General features: G+C 37.1%; 1 long non-coding RNA gene across 1 annotated transcript in view; it reads right to left on the bottom strand.

Annotated features, from left to right (window-relative positions):
• Positions 1 to 20,218, bottom strand: part of LOC129148836 (uncharacterized) — a 140,825-nt gene that overhangs the window by 213 nt on the left and 120,394 nt on the right. The window lies entirely within an intron of this gene.

Below are 20,218 nucleotides of genomic sequence, written 5' to 3'. Positions count from 1 at the left end.
GCTTTGTGGATAACGGAGTTAACAAGAGATCCTCGGTTTTTGCACTCGTGAATCTGACATTCTAGTGCGAGTGGGATGGACTGAATGATTGGATCCAGTACCTCATTACTCCTTTTCCCACTTCTTTCCCCTTTCCCTCATCTATGAAAAGAAATCCTAGTGGAAATAGTAACCTTGCGTGCTCTTACTCCTTAGTTCCTCCCGGCCGTCCTCCATTGGTACTCTGCATTGTTTGCCCGTGATGGAGCTGTTGCTCTTACCCTTCAGTGTGAAGTCAGCTCAGCTGAAGAGCTTGTTACACACGATTTATGACACCCAGGCCTAGTGCTTTTGATTCAGTTGACCTGGGGTGGAGCACGAGGATTTCATTCCTGACAAGTTCTCAGGTGAAACTAATGCTGATCATGAAAACATACCTTGAGAAACCTTGTGTTAGAAGCAGGCCTGTAGGTGCGACTAGGAATTTAAGGAGAAGCCGGCTTATGGGGCAAAGATTTAGACTGCTATTAGAACTGGCCCTGTGTCCTTGCCTTGTTTCTGATCTTCGAGCTTTCAGTTAGTATTTTACAACTGAGTATGGTAGCTAACTATTGGGCTCTTCATATATGGCTTTCATTGTGTTGAGCAACTTTCCTTATACTTCTGGGTTTTTATTATTATTATTATTATTGAGATATAACTGACATAAAACTATATTAGTTGCACATGTACAACATAATTCTATATTTGTACATATTGTGATATGATCACCATAATAAGTTAGAAATTTTTTCTCTTGTGATGAGAATTTTCAAGATTTACTGTTGAAACAACTCTTAAATATACAATACAATATTATTAACTGTAGTCACCATGCTGTACATTATATCCTCATGGCATATTTATTTTATAACTTGAAGTTTGTATCTTTGGACCCCTTCACCAAATTTTCCAAATCCTCACTCCCCAACTCTGGCAAACACCAAACTATTCTCTTTATGATTTTCATTTTTTTTATCAGTGATATTTTTTTAAAGATTCCACATATAAATGAGATCATATGATATTTGTCTTTTTTCCTCTGACTTATTATACTTAGCATAATGCCCTTAAAGTCCATCCATGTTGTTTCAAAGGCAAGATTTCCTATTGTTCTGCTATTGAAATGTATAAGTTCTTTATCTATTTTGAATATTAACTCCTTATCAGATATATATCTACCAAATGTCTCTTCAGGGAAATCTAGGTTTGTACTATCAATTACCTCAAAGGTCTTCCCACCTCTACCTATTACCTAATTCAAAGCCACTTCCACATGTTTAGTTATTTCTGACAGCAGCACTACATTTGTCAGTACCTAATCTTTATTAGTTTCACAGGGTCGTCATAGGAAAGTATCACATACTGGGTGGCTTAAAACAACAGAAATTAATTCTCTGGCAGCTGTGGGGGTAACCAGTGGCATATCATAGTGTCAACAGAGCCAGGACCCTGAAACAGAATTCTTCCTTGCCTCTTCCTAGCTTCTGGCGGTGGCTGCAGTCCTTGCTGTTCCCTTGCTTGCAGCTATTTCACTACAGTCTCTGCTTGTTATCACATGGCATTCTCCCTGTATGTTCCCACATCTGATTTCCCTCTACTTATTAAGATGCCAGTCATATTGGGTTAACCCCATGTTCACCTTACTACATCTACAAATACCCCTATTTACAAATGTGGTCGCATTTCCTGGTACCAGAGTTAAGACTTCACCATATATTTTGGGGGACACAATTCAATCCATAACAGAGACCAAACTAGCCCTGAATCCAAAGTGACCCCAGCATTCCAGCCATCTCACTAAGATATTTGAGTTATTGTACAATCAAATATTTCCATTTTTTTTCACTCCCAGTAAGGATATGTGTATCTTATAATTATTGAGTCTTTTTCTTTGCTAAAGACATATTTTCCTCTCCACCCTCTGACTGGACTTTATTAATATCCCTTTCATGTAACAAGAAAGAATAACCAGATCAGCTTTTCTCCCAGGATTCACATTATATATTAACTAGAGGCCTGGTGCACGACATTTGTGCACTGGAGGGGAAGTTCCCCCTCAGCCCAGCCTGTGCCCTCTCACAGTCTGGGACCCCTCGGGTGATGTCCAACTGCCAGCTTAGGGGAGCGGGCCTAAGCTGGCAGGCAGACATCCCCTGATGGGTCCCTTAGTGCTGCTGTGGAGGTGGGAGAGGCTCCCGCCACCACCGCTGCACTCGCCAGCCATGAGCCCAGCTTCTGGCTGAGTGGTGTTCCCCCTGTGGGAGTACACTGACTACCAGGGGACAACTCCTGCATTGAGGGTATGTCCCCTAGTGGTCAGTGTGTGTCATAGTGACCGGTTATTTCACCATTTGGTCAATTTGCATATTAGCCTTTTATTATATAGGATTAGCCAGTATCATTTTTTATTCTGTATGGCTCAGTGCAGCAAAGGGCACTACTCTAGAGGAACCAATGAAAAATGCTTCACAAAAGGGAAAAGGGAAGCCCCTTTTGTATGGCTTGGGTACATTCTAAATAGTTTGGGGGAGAGTCTAAGACAGTGATGGTGAACCTATGACATTTCTGATGACACGCGGCCGCATGCCAAGGATGAAACATTTGCTGCTCCTGAGGATGAAACATTTGCGACTAGAGTCTTGGAGTTAGTTTTTTCCTCAAAGTGACACACTACCCGAGTTATGCTCAGTTTTTTTGGCGAAGTTTGACACACCAAGCTCAAAAGGTTGCCCATCACTGGTCTAAGAGAAGTAGGGATCAGTTTTGGATTGGTTGCTATTTCTAAAATGAGATTAGAAGTAGGGATGAACTAGGGATTGAGTACTATCATGTGTTGAGGGTAGCTTAGCAATTGGGTGTCCTCAGTAACAGATGGCACAGAAATGTGGGTCTGGGGCCATTGTTGGTAATAAAGCAGCCATGACTCGAAGTGTCATAACTTTGACTTATGACTGCTTTATTATCAACCTGCAACACAACTTGCCTTTGGGGAAAACAGTGTTTCCTATTAACTTTGCAGTGGCTTTCCCCGTGTCTGTCCTCTCAGGCCTATCATTGCAGTGCTTTGCTTTTCCCCTCCAGATTGTTTTTTCTCTGTGTCTGTCTGGAGAGTTCTTTACTTGTTCATGACCAAAATTCTCTATGGTGTGGACTGTTGTCAAATAGTCTCCCTTACGTTGTCCAAAGATCATTGCAATTGACAGTTTCTTCATAAGGCACTCTGCTTTGAGGCTGTGTTTTCATAGAGGAGTTTTTGCTTTTGTTCTTAAATATCTTGTACCTTTTGTTACTGGTGATTTTGGTTGGTTTTAGGAGGAGAGTGAGTTAAGAATTGCTATACTCATCATACTTTACTCAAGCAAAGGAAGTATTTTAAGTCAGAACTAGTGTATGAAATGAAACTTCAGTAAATATTATTCACCACAGAATGAGTTTGATAGGGATGGAACATAACATGATTAGTTAGCCATTATAGTGAAAAAATAAACTGTGGCATGGAAAATCTACTTATTTTGTTGATGTTTATATGTAATTTCTGATTACCATTTAAGATTATGTCTCTATGCAAATCACACCTGTTTGGAAAATAACTTAATCAGTTATATTTTATGCAATCTGTGTTTTACAACAAGTAGGAAAATGAGTTATTCTATATATTTCTTTGTCTAAGATGGTCCCTCTCATTCAAAACTGGAAATTTTTAAACCAAAATGAATATTAAAAACTATGCTATAGCCCTAACCGGTTTGGCTCAGTGGATAGAGTGTCGGCCTGCGGACTGAATGGTCCCAGGTTCGATTCCGGTCAAGGGCATGTACCTTGGTTGCAGGCACATCCCCAGAAGGAGGTGTGCAGGAGGCAGCTGATCGATGTTTCTCTCTCATCGATGTTTCTAACTCTCTATCCCTCTCTCTTCCTCTCTGTAAAAAATCAATAAAATATTAAAAAAAAAAAACACACAACTATGCTATAGAGGAATGGCAAGGAGGTAAGTTATTTTTAGTATTTTTGTGGATCATAAAAATGTAAGATGGAACTTGAGTTTATAAAGCATATTTTAAGAACAAAGCAGTATAATACTTTAATGCTAAATTCTGTGGGCACAGCAATTTAATTGAAAAAAGGTCAGTAAAACAAAGTATAAATTACGAATGTTTCAAAAAAAAAGTATAACTTTAACAGATATAAAGAAAATCCACAGATCCTCAAAAATATAAATAAAACTGGCATTTACAAACATTTCCCTCCATTTATATATGTAAAATTCATTTTCTGGTACTTGCATACAAGAAATATTTTTCAAAATGTAATATGAACTTCTTTGAACTGACATCTTGTTTCTGGGAAATGTCTTGGTTGTTGCCTATACTTGTCACAGAAGCAATTACTGTGAGTGCATTTTCCACAAGTATGAAACAGAACATAATCACAACATGGTCCAAATATTCATTCACACAAAATTAACACAGCAATAGCACCAAGCAATACAGTCCCGCCAATTACAGGAAGTTAAGGCCAGGCTGGGGAAGATGCTTAGTATAGAAAATGGAAAGAAAATGTGGGTGTGTTCTTAAAAACAGAAGTTAATCTGTTGTAAAGGGTTGTGCTAAACATAGAAAAAAGAAGGCATGGGCAATAAGAGAATGGGTAAGAAGAGAAAATTATGGAAAGATCTGTTTTTGTTTTAAACCATGTATCACCACGACTCTTCTATACAAAGCACCAGCTGTAGGGCTTGTCAAGATTGGATTACTGGTATTAACTTTTCAAAACAACGAGTTCCAAAATAATATCTGACAGGAGAATTAACTTATATCAGGATATAATTCAGTCAGAATCCACTGCTACAGTTTGGAGAAAATAGGAAATCAAAAATTTTTGAAGGATGTAGATAATTGCAAGAATTTGTAAAGTCCTAGAAATTAAAACTCCAATGGAATGTAACCTATGAATCTTTTAAATCATTTTATTTTTAAAAATTGTATTTTCCAGTTTTAAACTATTTTGTTTGTTTTGTTATCAATATTTAAGACGAAGTTGGATATTTTAGAGGATATGGGTGTTTATTGGAAGAAAATTAGAAAGTCCCTCATTGTACCATTTGAGATCAACATTATCTTTATTTTCTCTATTATAAAAAAATATTAAACTTCCTGTTTAAAACAATAAAATATTTTAATTGTATAGCTTATATTTTAATGTATTTTCAGTTCAATTCTACAAATTTTCAATGAGAGGCCAGCCTTTTTTGAAACTGCAAAACTGAACACTAAGGCATATGTTTGACTAGGAATTGTGGATGTCATGTTCTCTGATACAGGAGATACATCTCAAGGCCTTATAATATTTAAATTAAAGCTTGGTACAATTTAAACCTCCAGAGAATACAAACCACTCAGGTTTCCTAAACTAAAAAGAAAGCATGCCAATAGAGGACAGTTAATCTAAAGAAAATTGTAGTTACTTAAAATTATTTGTTTTTCCCAAGTCCTTATTCTTTCCTATTATTACTCGGTTTTTACCTTCAGCCTATCAGGCAAGAACATCCAGGAGAGGTGGATGGATCTTAGAGAAAAGTGTGTTGAATTTGTAAGAAGCATTCAGGATTAATAAGGATGTTTACAGTCATAGTTAGATGGTTGCACAAGTAGGGTGGCCTGGAAACAGTTCACAGATGCATGATTTAGCCTAGAACATTTATTAGCCAAACCACTTTAAAACTGTTTTGTTCTTCTCAGTTGCTCCGCAATGACAGTTTCATCTTTAATAATGTCAGGTGATCTACTTAAGTTAGCCATAGGCTTAGGTAAAACTGAGAAACTACTCACTCACTGCCTGTAGAAGGTAAAGTCTAAGAATAGTTTCAGGAATTGGCAACTTCATTAGTGAACTGTATACTACACTTGTTTGGAGGGCTCTGTTGATTTCCTTGAAGAACTATGGGTATTGTATTATATAAGTAATAAACTGTAATTTTTAGTATAATGGCTTTTCTGACTTCTGTGAAACTTTTTAACAAATCACTGAACTCAAGGGTAGAATTGGGGATCATCTAAACTACAAAGAAACTACGGTCTTGGTGACTGCATCATGTGCACTTGAAAAGTACATTTTCTGTAGTTACTGGATGGTCTGTTCTATAAATGTCAGTGAGGTCAAGTCCATTAACACTATTGTTAGTCTTTTATATCCTTACAGCTTTTCTGACTACTTCTCAATGTCTGAGAGAAGATTGTTGATATCACCAACCATAATCATGAATGTATCTCTTTTTCCAGTTTTGTCATTTTTTGCCTCATATATTTTGAAGTTCAGCTTTTAAGTGAATACCATTTATGATATATCTTTCTGATGAACTGACTCTTTGGTCATTATGAAATGCCCCTCATTACTACTGGAAAAATATTTTGTCCTGAACTCTATCATTAGCATGTGCTTGTAATACTGTTTTCCATCCTTTTGTTTGATAGGACAGGGTCTCAAGGTCTGGGCATTTCTAATGTTATCATTAAATGCTATTCTTGCTAAATGTTAAAATGTAGCATAGTATTTGCAGACCAGCTATAAACAGGATGAGCTTTACAGGAACTCAACCAGGAAAGGGCAGCCAACTGCAAAGAAGGAATCAATGTGAAATTGAGCAAACAGTACACATAAGCAATTATGTCTCCGTCTCCTTCAGGGAGACAGAGGTTTGGATATGAACCCCCTCTCTCCTTTACTTGCTGCAATTAAATAAAACTGCCTGTGACAACCATGTCTCATTCTTGAATAGAGCCCCAAGCGGCAAACCCCTTGAATTCAGTAACACTTCTTTCTACTTTTAACAATCTTGGATATTTAAGTGTGTCTCTTATAAACATCATGGTAATCAATGGACTCTAGCTCTCTAGAGATGGACAGTCTGAGGATTATTGGGGAGAGTTTGGGGGTTTCTGTTCTGAGCTGGCATGTAATATAGATCTTTTGGCACAGTGGTAGGCTTTTAGAAAAATGAACCTCATAATATATATATATATATATATATATATATATATATATATATCCTCATTTTATATATATATATAAAACCTCATAATATATATATATATTGAACCTCATAATATATGTTAGTATATATGTATAATTTTTTATTTTTTTACTTAATGTAGTAAATAGTCCTGGATACAGCCATACCCAGTAGTCAACCTATTCTCTCAATGCAAAACATTCTTGTTTTTTAAATCTTCCCTAAGAAACAATACAAGAATTCACTCCATTTAAAACAGGACTGAAATCTCACTCTCACACGTCTTGCTCCCTTCAGTCATCCCATGTCTAGCATCAAACATTTTGGGTTTTTTTAATCATTTTTCAGACAAGGAAAGGGTGGCACAGGAAGATTAATGAATATACCTGAGGTAATGAGCCTGACCCCAGTATGTATATTGGGCTCCTGGCTGTCTGTCAAGGGCACTTTCTTCCAAGGCCATTACCTTTTATGTGTCTTCCACCTGAAAAATGTTTAGAGTCCTTTCACTAAAAGCATCCCATTGACCCTTCCCCAAACCTTAAAACACAGAGGAAGAAAACACACAGGAACATTTACTATTATTATTATTACTCTTTTTAAGCAAGAAAAGTACATTTAAGTCACTACAGACATCATAATCACTCTTGGTAAAATGTATCTTAAAGCTTGCCTCTGCTCATGTATGCTTGAAGATAGAGAAAAAATTCAGCTTTCAATTTTCCTAATGTTTTAAAATAAGGAAGTCCAGATCAAAATTCTTATCTCAGGTATACAGATGTGTGTATGCATGTGTGTGTGTTGATTGCCTTCTAATAAATTGGTGAGTGGATGTGAATGCATGCCTAAGGTGATACATAAGGTATTTTTTATCATCATATTTGGATAGGAGGTATTCTGCTTGTTATTGTTGGAGATACATTAGCAATGCATAGTTTCAACTCTCAAAAAGCTTAAAATGCAATTCTGTTACTGAATTAAGGCAACTATATAAAAAGCTTTATTTTAAACAGAAGAAAGGTCTTCCATAGATCAGAGGAAAACAATGCCAGGAGCATGAGGAATGGCTTTATGAAGAGTCTTCATGGGATGCTTACATCCACACAGTAAGCTTAGGAGAGACACAGAAGCAAGGTGACTGTTTTCCCCACTTCATAAATGCTCTGCACATCCACTTGCTAGTCTGCATTCATCTGGCTAAGGGGTAAAAGAATCACCTTTCTAACTCAAGCCATCCAAGTTCAGAGGTAAAGGAAACAGTATATCCTATTTTAGAGCACTGCCCTTTGCTGCTGACCAGCTGGTTGACTTAAACTACATCATTTTAATACCCTATGGTCACTGCATCCTCTGGTATAAACAGGTATTTTTATATTTGTTCATTATCCAATCTGCTACTGTTGTATCATTTTTTTAGAGACTAAAATAATTTTAGAAGTTTCCATTGCTAACTTACACAGAAAACATATAGGAAGTGTAGACTTCCACAAAGAAAATATGAAACCCTATTTCCTAGGGAATGTATAATGCAGAAAAAAATATATATCCAAATAAATCTTTTTGGAAAACTGACATTAGATAAAGAGTAGCACTGTGAGAAGAAATCTAATAATAGGCAAATAGCCAGATGACCTTTTTTTTCTTTTCCTTCTCATAATCCCGTGCTTTATTTGGAGCTCCTTATTCCAGTTTGCAATAAGAACTCAGTGCTGCTGCTTCATTCCTCACCATGTGTGGGTGATTATGGGGGAGAAAAGCTGTCTGTCAAAAGCAGAAGATTCCCACAGAATGTCTGAAAATATAAAACTGCTTATTGCAAAGTGATTGCTTGGGTTTATCTGCCATGCACAGACTGCCTGGTCGATAGACACTGAGATTTGAGTGAGGCGGTTGTGTTGACAGGCAGTGTTTAAAACAGCCCTTTAATTCTTCATCGGCTGCATTAAAGGAATTTTATTAATTCTTTAAAATAGGCACTTGGAAGTTAATTACTGATTATATAATACTGCTTATATTCAACATATTTTATTATTAGCAAATAAAGCATTTATTCACTTTATTACTACTTTTAAATATCATGAAATGACATTTGTGCTTAATTAGCTGTTATATTTTAAAATTCTAAGATGTTAACACTTCCTTTCACAAGTCATTTCACTAGATGTTGTTTGCATTTATTTTTTAAAAATCTACCCATAATAGGATAGCATCATTATGGTAAAATTATATCTGTTCATAAAAATTCTGAAATAATAAATCAGATGTAACATTTACACTTGTAAGGGAGATGAATGACTGTGATAAATGCATTATCTAACTCCATGCAGAATTTATGGGACTAGAAAATTTTTCTTTGTGATTTGGATAGCATATGAAATAGACTGATTTAAAGTAACTAATGGTGACCACCCTCTCTGGGTCCCTGCTAAAAATACAGTTTTTAGAAAGCTTAATAAATACAATGACCAGCTGAACAAATTCTCAGTATGCTGAGATGCCATAGTCTTTATGCTAAATTTTTTATTCCCCTTTAATACATAGCAGCTATTTGTGTCAATATTTCCCTAGCAGGATGGACTTTAAATACTAGAATTCTCTCTTCATCTACTCGTCTGCTAAAATGACTGAGAATAGTAGTGAAGATTGATGGAAGAATCTTTATTAATTATGCATTAATCATTTTAAGTGTTCAACTGCTGAAAAGATTCACTGGACTAAAACGGTCTATACTCAGAAAAGACCTGTATTACAAGCACAAAAAAGCAGTAGAACAACAAGAGAAGCAGGTATTCATGGAAAGGAAAGCAAGGTCGCAGATATGGCCTCCCTGTCCTCTCACATCTGGCCCTATAAGGCATGTATTGTCTCCTCCAGTATATAGGCACCACTTGTAGGTATGCAAAGAATCTTGGTTATCAGGATGTCCCAAATCTGTTCCTCACGGGGGAGGAGGGTCTCTTATCAGTGAGCTGATGGCATAGGTTTATTCTAGGCATACTTTAGCTTATGTGACCATCTATGCTGTGCTTCCCAACACCAACAACCTTTTCTCTAAGTCTACAATGTCAACTAGTTGTTCAACAATTCAATCCAATTCTGACACTACCCAGAGTTAGCACAGACCCCACAGCGTGAGGGCACAGTCCCACAAGACTGCTCTGAGACACCAGCTGCAAAAGGGGTACCCAAGCTACCAGCACTTCTGCCTGGCTGACTACACATCTGTAGGTTCCCATGGCACCCTCCATTGGGATTTAATAATTTGCTAGAACAACTTGGGAAATTGCTATACTTATGATTACAGGTTTACTACAAAAGACACAACTCAGATACAGCCAAAGGGAAAAGATGCACAGTGTGAGGGATGGGGCAGGGGTTCTGCAGAGCCTCCATGTCCTCTCCAGCCGTGCAAGCCTCCCAGCATGTTGATGTGTTCACCACCTGGAAGCTCTTCTAATCTTACCGTTTAAGAGATTTTATAACCCAATCTCCAGCTCCTCTCCCCTCCCCAGAAGTCACAGGTTGGGCTAAAAGTTACTACCCTCTAATTAGATGGTTGGTTTCTTTGGTGACCAAGCCCTATTTGGAGTTATCTAGGAGCCATAAATCCAATTATTTTTATCAAATGATGCTGATAGGTTGGTATGTCCTACCATGAAACAACTCACGAACCATCCATGGTTATGAAACATTATTTAGCTCTAGTTAATTTTTTTATAACATTGGTCAAGCATCACCATCATGCTCCAGGTAACTTTGGAGATAAGAATGTGATCAATCCAGATGGGCTGAGATTAACCTGTACTAGGCAGAGTCTGTGATGAGAAGACTAAGACAGATCTATTAATTCAAAATACATAGATTGAATGTGCTCAGAAAGTGTTGTAAAAAAGCATTTCTCTTTCTATTAGAAGGCAGAAACTTTGTTCAACAGATTAAAGCTAAAAATACAATTTACAATCAATGTCTGTGACAAAGAGCAACGGTACAATTAGAATGTACATTTTTCACGCCTGTCAGCTGCTAGTGTGAATGGAAACTGGAGTACCCTCTTAGGTGAGAGCTAGCAAAGAATGCTGTGCTTGGTTTCCCATTTAATTGAATAGAAGTGTGCCCACTAGACAAAGAACTCAGCATATGTTGATTGTGTTGAAAGTACAAATGAGTGGAAGCATAAAAAATGGTTATTATGTGTGTATGTATTATTTAGTTATATAATAGAACAACGACCAAAGGAAGAATACCAACCTAGGTATTTAATACATTGTTTAAAATCCTTAAAAATCACTTAAACCTTATGAGAACTAGCTGAATTTATACTTGTGAAGCATTTATTTGTTGTGGGCTAAGAATAAACTTGACTACATATAAAAGCCTTGGCTTGAAGCAAAATAAGGGCCTGTGTAAATTATTTGCAGATCAGAAGTCCTCTACTCAAAATATCTTCATCATCAATTTGTTTTAAGGCCTAAAATTTCCATCATAATTCTCTTCCTCCCCCTCCTCCTGCTCCTCTTTCTCCTCCTATGCTTCCTTCTTCTGCTCCTCTTCCTCTTTCTCCTCCTCCTCCTCCTCCTTTTCCATCACCACCACCTTCTTTTGTCCTGTTAATATTAAATACAGCGCTTAAATTTCAAACATTATCTGAGAATGGTACTTTATTAAGCCTAATAAGCAATTGATACCTTACAGTGCTTCAATACTTCCCTACATACAGAATGAGAATCCTGGCCTTGTAAATTCAGATACAGAACATAAAACAGAATGTCAATTATGTAAGATTACAAAGCAAAAACAGTGATGACAGGAGAACTAGAGGTAACAGAAAGGATAAGTGTGCATGCTGAAGATGAACTTTATCCACTTCATTTTATCACTCAAAGACATATTGGATATTTGAAAAATATGACCCTATTTCCTTCTGAGAATAATCAAATGGGATGAAAATTCCAGGGCATGTTAAATTGTAAGGCAAGCTATAATGTATTGTTGGTTTACTATTTGTATTCCAGTGTAGAAGACAGTTGGTTATCTCCCCATTTACCCTTCCTTACAGAACTATGACCCTGACATTTTTGGGAAGTCTAGAACATCCCTCAGCCCCAGGAAGTGAGTCCTAAATTTCATAAACCAGTTTTAGTAATTACATTAGCCTTGAAAATTCACCTGGGCAAATCTAGCAAAATGTGATGTAATTCTGATCACTGCAATGTGAGTGTTAAGACTGCTGAGGGGTCCTGGGAAAGGTCTTCTCACAGAAACAGAGACTGTCTTTCTCCTTTGGCACTACTGTGTCTGGGTACGTCATCTGCAAGTGCTAATGGCCTGAGACAGTGGTCGGCAAACTCATTAGTCAACAGAGCCAAATATCAACAGTACAACGATTGAAATTTCTTTTGAGAGCCAAATGTTTTAAACTTAAACTTCTTCTAACGCCACTTCTTCAAAATAGACTCGCCCAGGCCGTGGTATTTTGTGGAAGAGCCACACTCAAGGGGCCAAAGAGCCGCATGTGGCTCTCGAGCCGCAGTTTGCCGACCACAGGCCTAAGACAAAGCCAATGTGGTAAGAATTATACATAGGAAAGTTGATGACAGACAGTTCCTGACTTACAATGGTTCAACTTGTGATTTTTCCACTTCACAATGGCATGAAAGCAATAAGCTTTCAGCAGACCTATACTTCGAATTTTGATATTTTCCCAGTAGAGATACGCTGTAGGCTACTCTCTTGTGATGCTAGGGAGAGACAGCCAATTGCAGTTCCCTGTCAACCACCCAATTACGAGGGTAAACAACCGGTACTCTGCAGTTTACTGTACTGCCAGCATATTGTGTATGCTGTGTTTTGTGTTTTTGCATTTCATCATGTCTACAAAACACCCATCTGTGTCTCCTGCTTCTGGTGAAAGAAGAAGAGGAAGGAAATTACTCTTGAGATAATATTCAAGACAATTGCCCAACTGTAGGCTAATATAAGTGCTCTGAGTGCATTTAAGGTAGGTTAGTATAAGCCAAGCTATAATGTATTAAATACATTTATTTGACTTACAAGCTTATTAGGATGTAATACCATCATAAGTCAAACAGCACATCTACTTCATTGTGCCATTGTCTTAAACAATCTTAGGGCAGCTCTTCTGGTTATGTGGGAGAATAAATTCCTTTACTATTTAAGTAACTTACCAGGTAGAATTGATATTCTGTTATTTATAGCTAGCAAATTCCATGTTGTCAAATCCCAGATATACTTTCTTTTAACTAGAATTTACAGAAGCTTTGACACATTTACCTACTTTTTCTTTCCTGAAAAACATAGTTTCTGTGAAACTCGAGTCTTTTATTTTTCCCCCTACATCACTAGACACACTTCTAGATCTCCTCAGGGCTTAGACTTATACCTCCTCCATAGTTAACCTTATTTTACTTGGCTTTTAACACTATCTATAACCTGGTTACACTCACATGCATGTCTCTTGTACAGACCTGAAATCTGAGTCTTAGGTACTTTTTCTTTTTATTGCCTCACTGAGAGATATCCACTCTGATATTCCACAGGTCTCTTATATTTAAAAAAGTCTCAAATTAAGTCATTAATGCTCCTAACTAAACTGCATTTCTTCTACAGGAACCCTAAAACATGCTTCAATGACACAATTATCAGTCAGCTGTTCAATTCAGAAACCTGGGGGTCATTCTTGACCCAGGTCTCACATCCAATCTACCAGCAATATATCTTGAGCCCATCTGTCTCTATCCATCTCTCTATCACCATTACTATCTCCTCAGTTAAGGGCAGCAATACCTACTCAATACAACAGCCTCTTAACTGATACCACTTTGGGCTCCCTACAGTCCATCTCCTATGCAGCACCCAGGGTTCTTTTTTTTTTTTTAATTTATCTTTATTGTTGAAAGTATTACAGATGAACTCTTTCCCCCCCCCTCCCCATTGACTCCCTCCACCCTGCTCCTGCCTTCAGGCCTTCACCACACTATTGTCTGTGTCCATGGGTTATGCATATATGCATGTAAGTCCTTTGGTTAATCTCTTCCTGCCTCCCTCCTCCCCACTTCCCTCTGAGATTCATCAGTCTGTTCCATGCACCCATTTCTCTGGATCTATTTTGTTCCTCAGTTTATTTTGTTCATTAGATTACACATATAAGTGAGATCACGTGACACTTGTCTTTCCCTGACCGGCTTACTTTGTTTAGCATAATGCTCTCCAGGTCCCTCCATGACATCTCAAAGAGTAAGAGATCCTTCTTTTTTATAGCTGCATAGTATTCTCTTGTATAAATGTACTACAGCTTTTTATATCCACTCATCTACTAGTGTTATTTTAAAAATGAATCTAGATCCTCTAGTAAAAGCCTCTTTCTTCAATGCCATTTCACTCTACTTACAACTAAATCCAAAAGAACTGAGACTGTCACATAACCCAGACAGCTGACCTCTCCACTATTATGTCATGTGATTATCTGATGCATTCACCATGCTATAGACACACTAGTCACTTTTTGTATTTTAAAAGGACTCATACCTTTCCCTTCCTATTTCACAGGCTTACTACCCATTCATATTTTAGTTTTCGGCCTGAATATTATTTCAAAGTAATGACTGCTAGGACCACCCATTTAAATTAACTAAACTATATCCCCACCTTTTGTTCTCTCCCATGAAACTATTTAATTTTAACTTTATAGCACTTATAAATACATCTATACAAACATATACATATTAAACATGTGTATATGTATACATATATACATAGAACATATACACATATGCAATATTGATATATTTAACATCTGTATACCACACTAGAGAGTAAACTCCAAGATGACAAGACAATTAATACCTGTTTTGTCCATATAGCCCCTAGCACTGAACTTGGAACCCAGCCAAGGAGAAGGAATCCAGTTTTCAAAAAGTCTTAGGCAAGTGACAGAGGTCATATACAGGAAAATGAGCTGGTGGATACAGCTCTGCTTGCTGTATCTAGACTACTAAGATGGTGCTAGTAAACAGGGCTGGCCTATGATAATGCTAAGGCAGAGACAGCAGCTTTTACACTATTTCCCTGTTGACTTATTGATACGAATATACCTTAATCTTTAGTTATTATTAGATATAGGATAAAAGTTAAGTATTGACAGACAGAATAGAAAAATAGCCTTTACCTCATGGATAATTTCTTCCTTTTTACAGTCACCATGATAACATTACAATTAAGTGCAGTGTTACTGAATATTAATTTTCTATAAATTACTTTAAATGACTAATTCCTATAGATTATTTGAATGGTGTTAGTGGCAAGAAACAGTGTAGTGGACATATAATGATGCTTACAGTCTATCAGAGCTAAGTTTGAAACCCAGTTCTGACAATAGTTACAGATTTAGGGGAACATTACCTATTTTTTTAACTTGTTTTTTCACTTATAAAAGTAGGGCTGCATTTCTTCTGGCAGGGCTTTATATGGTGTTTATAAAAGAACTGGTAGAGTATCAGGAGCTACAATGCTGCAGATGATCAAAAGCTAGTGGCATAATCTTATCGCATTTTATAATCTAACTAGTAGCCCGTTTGCACGAAGATTCGTGCAATAGACCTTCATTCACCTGGATGCCTGCACCAGTTTTCTGCCAGCACCGGGGACCCAGGCCTTGGCTGTGGCCACCGCCTTCTGCCTTCTTTCAGGGTCGGGGCTTGGCCCTGGGCGGTGGCCTTGCGGCCGCACCCAACATCCCTGCTAAGGATTGCAGGAGCCGACCCCCAGTGGTTTCCTGCGATCTGTGCAGGCTCCCCGCTGGTGCCCAAGGCCGGGAAAGCCTCTGCCCGAGGCTTTCCCGGCCTTGGGCTCCGCCACACCCCAACGTCCCTGCAACGGTTTCCTGGTGGGCGTGATTGGTGGGTGTGGCTTGGTTGGTGGGCGTGGCTTGGGCGTAGCGAAGGTGCGGTCAATTTGCATATTTGTCTATTATAAGGTAAGATTTGTTAATGAAGAAGCCGGTGTATGCAATATTTTCAAGCGAATAAAGAACAAGATATATTGGCCAAAGAGTTATTTGTGTGGACATGAAATTTAAGCTAAGAGGGTAGGTAAGAAATATGGAAAAGCCAAAAGAATAAGATAGAGAATTCCAGTGGTTTATTACTATTTTCAAATATGATTATATTGATCCATTTATTGAAAAAAAATGATTTCCATACACACATAAAAATTCAGTTAATTTGTCAATATTTTCTCAAGATTATATGCAATCATATTGTTATATTTTTATACTGCAATATACATGAAAAGTTTTCCTTCCATTTCTACAGTCTAATGAGCCATCTAGATGCTAAGTCATGTTCAAATTTATTGGCAAGTTGCTTTACTACCAAAGAATAATGCTACAACTCATCTATGCATAAAATGAATCTAGATCCTCTAGTAAAAGCCTCTTTCTTCAATGCCATTTCACTGTACTTACAACTAAATCCAAAGGAACTGAGACTGTCACATAACCCAGACAAGGGTTTCAATGCCCTGGAAAGTTGAGTTTAAAAGATCTGAATTAGACAGCAAAGACTTTGCTTCATACTGAAGAATTTCATGAAAAGTGTTCTGTTCTGTCTGATTTGTCTAAATGCTTCTTCTACCTTTGGAATCAAGCAGAAACAATTTACCTGCTGCCATTTTTTATTATTTTGTTTAAAATGGCATAAAATTATCACTAGAAAGAATGTCATCTATAATACTTATGCAAAAAAATAAGTCTAAAAGTTTAAATACACATATTCATTTCACACCTATACTCAACTGTATACATCATTCATGGGCCACATTAATATTTATCAAATGGGTTAGGGACAATAGATAACCAAACCAAATCTTCCCCCTTCTCTATCTCCTATGAAACCCTCAACTCCAAATCTTAAACTTAAACTATCCCAAATATTTTTCATTTTCCAAGTCCTGTATCAACCATGCTTACAATTCTTGCCATTTCATTTCCATAATTTACCCTCCAATAATAATCTCTAGAAAAAAGTTTTTTAAATTCTGACCTCTTTATTTGTTTTGCTTTTCTATAAATTTTTACCCTTGAAAAATAAATCTTTATTTTGATAACCATAGAAAACCTTTTATCCATAAATGGAAATTAAGCTGCATTTCTTTTTTCTTAGCAATACATTTTCTCTTTAGGAATATTTCCTGTAACAGTCTACATAAAAAGTTTTTCTTTTTTCTTGTTAAATGAAAATTTTACTCCCTCAAAAATGATCCATGTGATAAATTTTAGCATTTACATAATGGTAAATGCAAACATAAACACAAGAATGAAAAATATTACAAGTAAAATATGCTTAATAGAATTCTGGCTAAATATTTTTAGCACATTTTATCATGACTGGATACAAATCCATATTCTGAGGACTCGATTGGTATTCTATGATTGTACATACTACTTTAACCACTTAGACTAGTTTCTACATTTTTTTAAACATTTATTGATTTTGATAACTTATGTAACATACTCTAAATGTTTCCCTTCCTTAAACATAGTTTTACTCCTAAAGTGATGCACACCTCTCTATCTCAGTCTGACCGTCTCTCTTCCTACTTCCCTCCCTCCCTGCCCCTTTCTCATTCTCTTTGGAGTATGCACATTATTCAAATTGCATTATGTGTGTGTGGGGGGGGGGGGGCGGGCGGCGGGGTGTGATAATAGTGTATTGAGATACACAACAAGAAGAAAAAAGTGACAAAGATAATAACGAAACAATTTTAGGTGCAAAATTATGTAAGAATATGTTGCCTCTCCCATTTTCACAAAGCCACACAATCCTTCTTTACACAGATCACATTCAAAATTCAGTTGGGTATAAGTAGGTGTTAGCCACAGCTCACTAAACACTTTGTCACATTATCTGATTTCATTTTAATTGTTTTTAGGTAATTTACGGGACCGATTATTTGCAGGGACTCTGGGAATACAACACTTTCCCACAACAACAGTCAGGTTCCCCTTTGTCAGTTTTTAAAGTTAAATCCTTTTCATCCCTAGTGTGAAATTTTTAACAAAGTCTGATTTGCTGTTAAAAACTGCACAATGCTACATAATTCCACTCTAGACCCAAGCCAGAAACAAGACTTGAATGCTAACTCTACTCTACCCCCCAAATAGCTCTGTTTCAGGTAGTATACTTATAAATTTCAGATACAAAAAAAAAAAATGTTTCATAGTCACCCTCCTCTGGCTTTTTAAAATACTCTTTTCTAAAATATATATATATACATATATATTTATATTGATTTCAGAGAGAAGGGAGGAGAGAGAGATAGAAACATCAATGTTGAGAGAGAATCATTGATCAGCTGCCTCCTGCACACTCCTCACTGGGGATCGAGCCTGCAACCCAGGCATGTGCCCTGACTGGGAATCCAACCATGACCTTCTGGTTCATAAGTCAGCACTCAACCACTGAGCCATGCTGGCCAGGCTAAAAATATTCTTGAAAAAAATATAAAAAATACAGTTATTGTAACTATTTATTATGTCTTCACTCTCAGTTGGGATTAGATGATTTCAATAAAGCAAAGCAGAAAATATCTCAGGAATATTCTTACTCTAGCTATCCTAACAGTTGAAGAGGGGCATAATAAATCATCAGCAGTAAGCTCTTATACAGAGGCTGGGTGAAATTTGTCTTTGCTGCTACATTAAACACCCTTTGGTTAATTGTGATACCGTCTAGCATGGGGCACCATTTCTCAATCCATTCTGTAAGATATGAAATTGGTGTAAAGTTAATAGATTTTACAGGTAAAATAGTCATGACATGGTCAAATAAATTGGAGACACACAAGAAAAGCTGAGTTGAGTAAAAATCAATAGGTTTTCTGACAATATTTATTGAAGTTTTCATTATATTAATTTGAATTATGCACCCCCAGAACGAGAGGGTATGTGCACAGTTGCTCAAAGTAGAAAGTGGAGGGATTGCACAGACTACAGAATGAGAAAAACTTGAGCACAACTGAGGTTTATCTTGTTGCTCTACATGTTCAGGCAGGGAAAATGTTTTTGAACCTTAGTTTCCTCATCTGCTGTACAATGCAGTGGATAAGACATAGTCCCACCTGGCCAGTGTGGCTCAGTGGTTGAGCATTGATTCAGGAACCAAGAGGTCACTGGTTCAATTCCTGGTCAGGGCACATGCCCCGGGTTGTGGGTAATCCCTAGTAGGGGTATACAGAAGGCATTTGATCAGATGGTCGATGATGTTTCTCTCTCATCATTTATGTTTCTCTCTCTCTCTATCCCTTAACCTTCCTCTCTATCTCAAAATCGATAAGAAAACATTTTAATAAAATTAAATTTATTATTTTTTTTAAATTTCTTTATTGATTAAGGTGTCACATATTTGTCCTCATCCCCCCATTCCCATCCCACACCCCTCCCCACGGATGCCCCAACCCCCTGTTGAACTTAACCGTTGGATAGGCTCATATACATGCACACAAGTCCTTTGGTTGATCTCTCCCCCCTCCTCCCAACCTCCCCTATCCTCCCTCTGAGGCCCAATAGTCCGATCGATGCTTCCTTGTTTCTGGTTCTGTTCTTGTTCTTCAGTCTATGTTGTTCATCATTTCCCCTAGATGAGCGAGATTTAAACATAGTCCCTAGAGACAGATACCTTAATACTCAGATCCCATGGCTATAACTTCTTCACTTAAGTTCTTAGGCAAGGTACCATAAGCACTTTGTGTTTTGGTGTTTCCTTTTGAAAATTAAGATAACAATAATATCTATTGCCAGATTTTTTATAAGGATTAAATTGCTTAAAGGTTTTAAAGTGCCTAAAAGAATAAGTGTTCACTGATTATGATTTTATTTCCTTAAATTCCCTTCCATTTAACACCCAGGAACTCAGAACCTCTGTGTAGCCACCTGGTCACCTTGTTATTCCCCATTTTGCTTTTTTTACTTTAGACTGGATCACAATCTAAATTTTTAATCTCCCATTCAATTTGCACAGTATTTTCTGAATTGTCCACCTTATCTTGTTAGCAATTGGTAGTTAGATAAACGGAACTGTATCAGTATGTTGTGAACTCTGCATATTTACCTCCTAAATTCACATGCCATTAAAGAGACTTTAAAGAGCAGCAATGATGTAAGAAAATGCAAAC

The sequence above is a fragment of the Eptesicus fuscus genome, chromosome 4, assembly GCF_027574615.1.
Source record: "Eptesicus fuscus isolate TK198812 chromosome 4, DD_ASM_mEF_20220401, whole genome shotgun sequence".
Classification (NCBI taxonomy): domain Eukaryota; kingdom Metazoa; phylum Chordata; class Mammalia; order Chiroptera; family Vespertilionidae; genus Eptesicus; species Eptesicus fuscus.
This window is presented reverse-complemented; position numbering and strand designations above follow the sequence as displayed.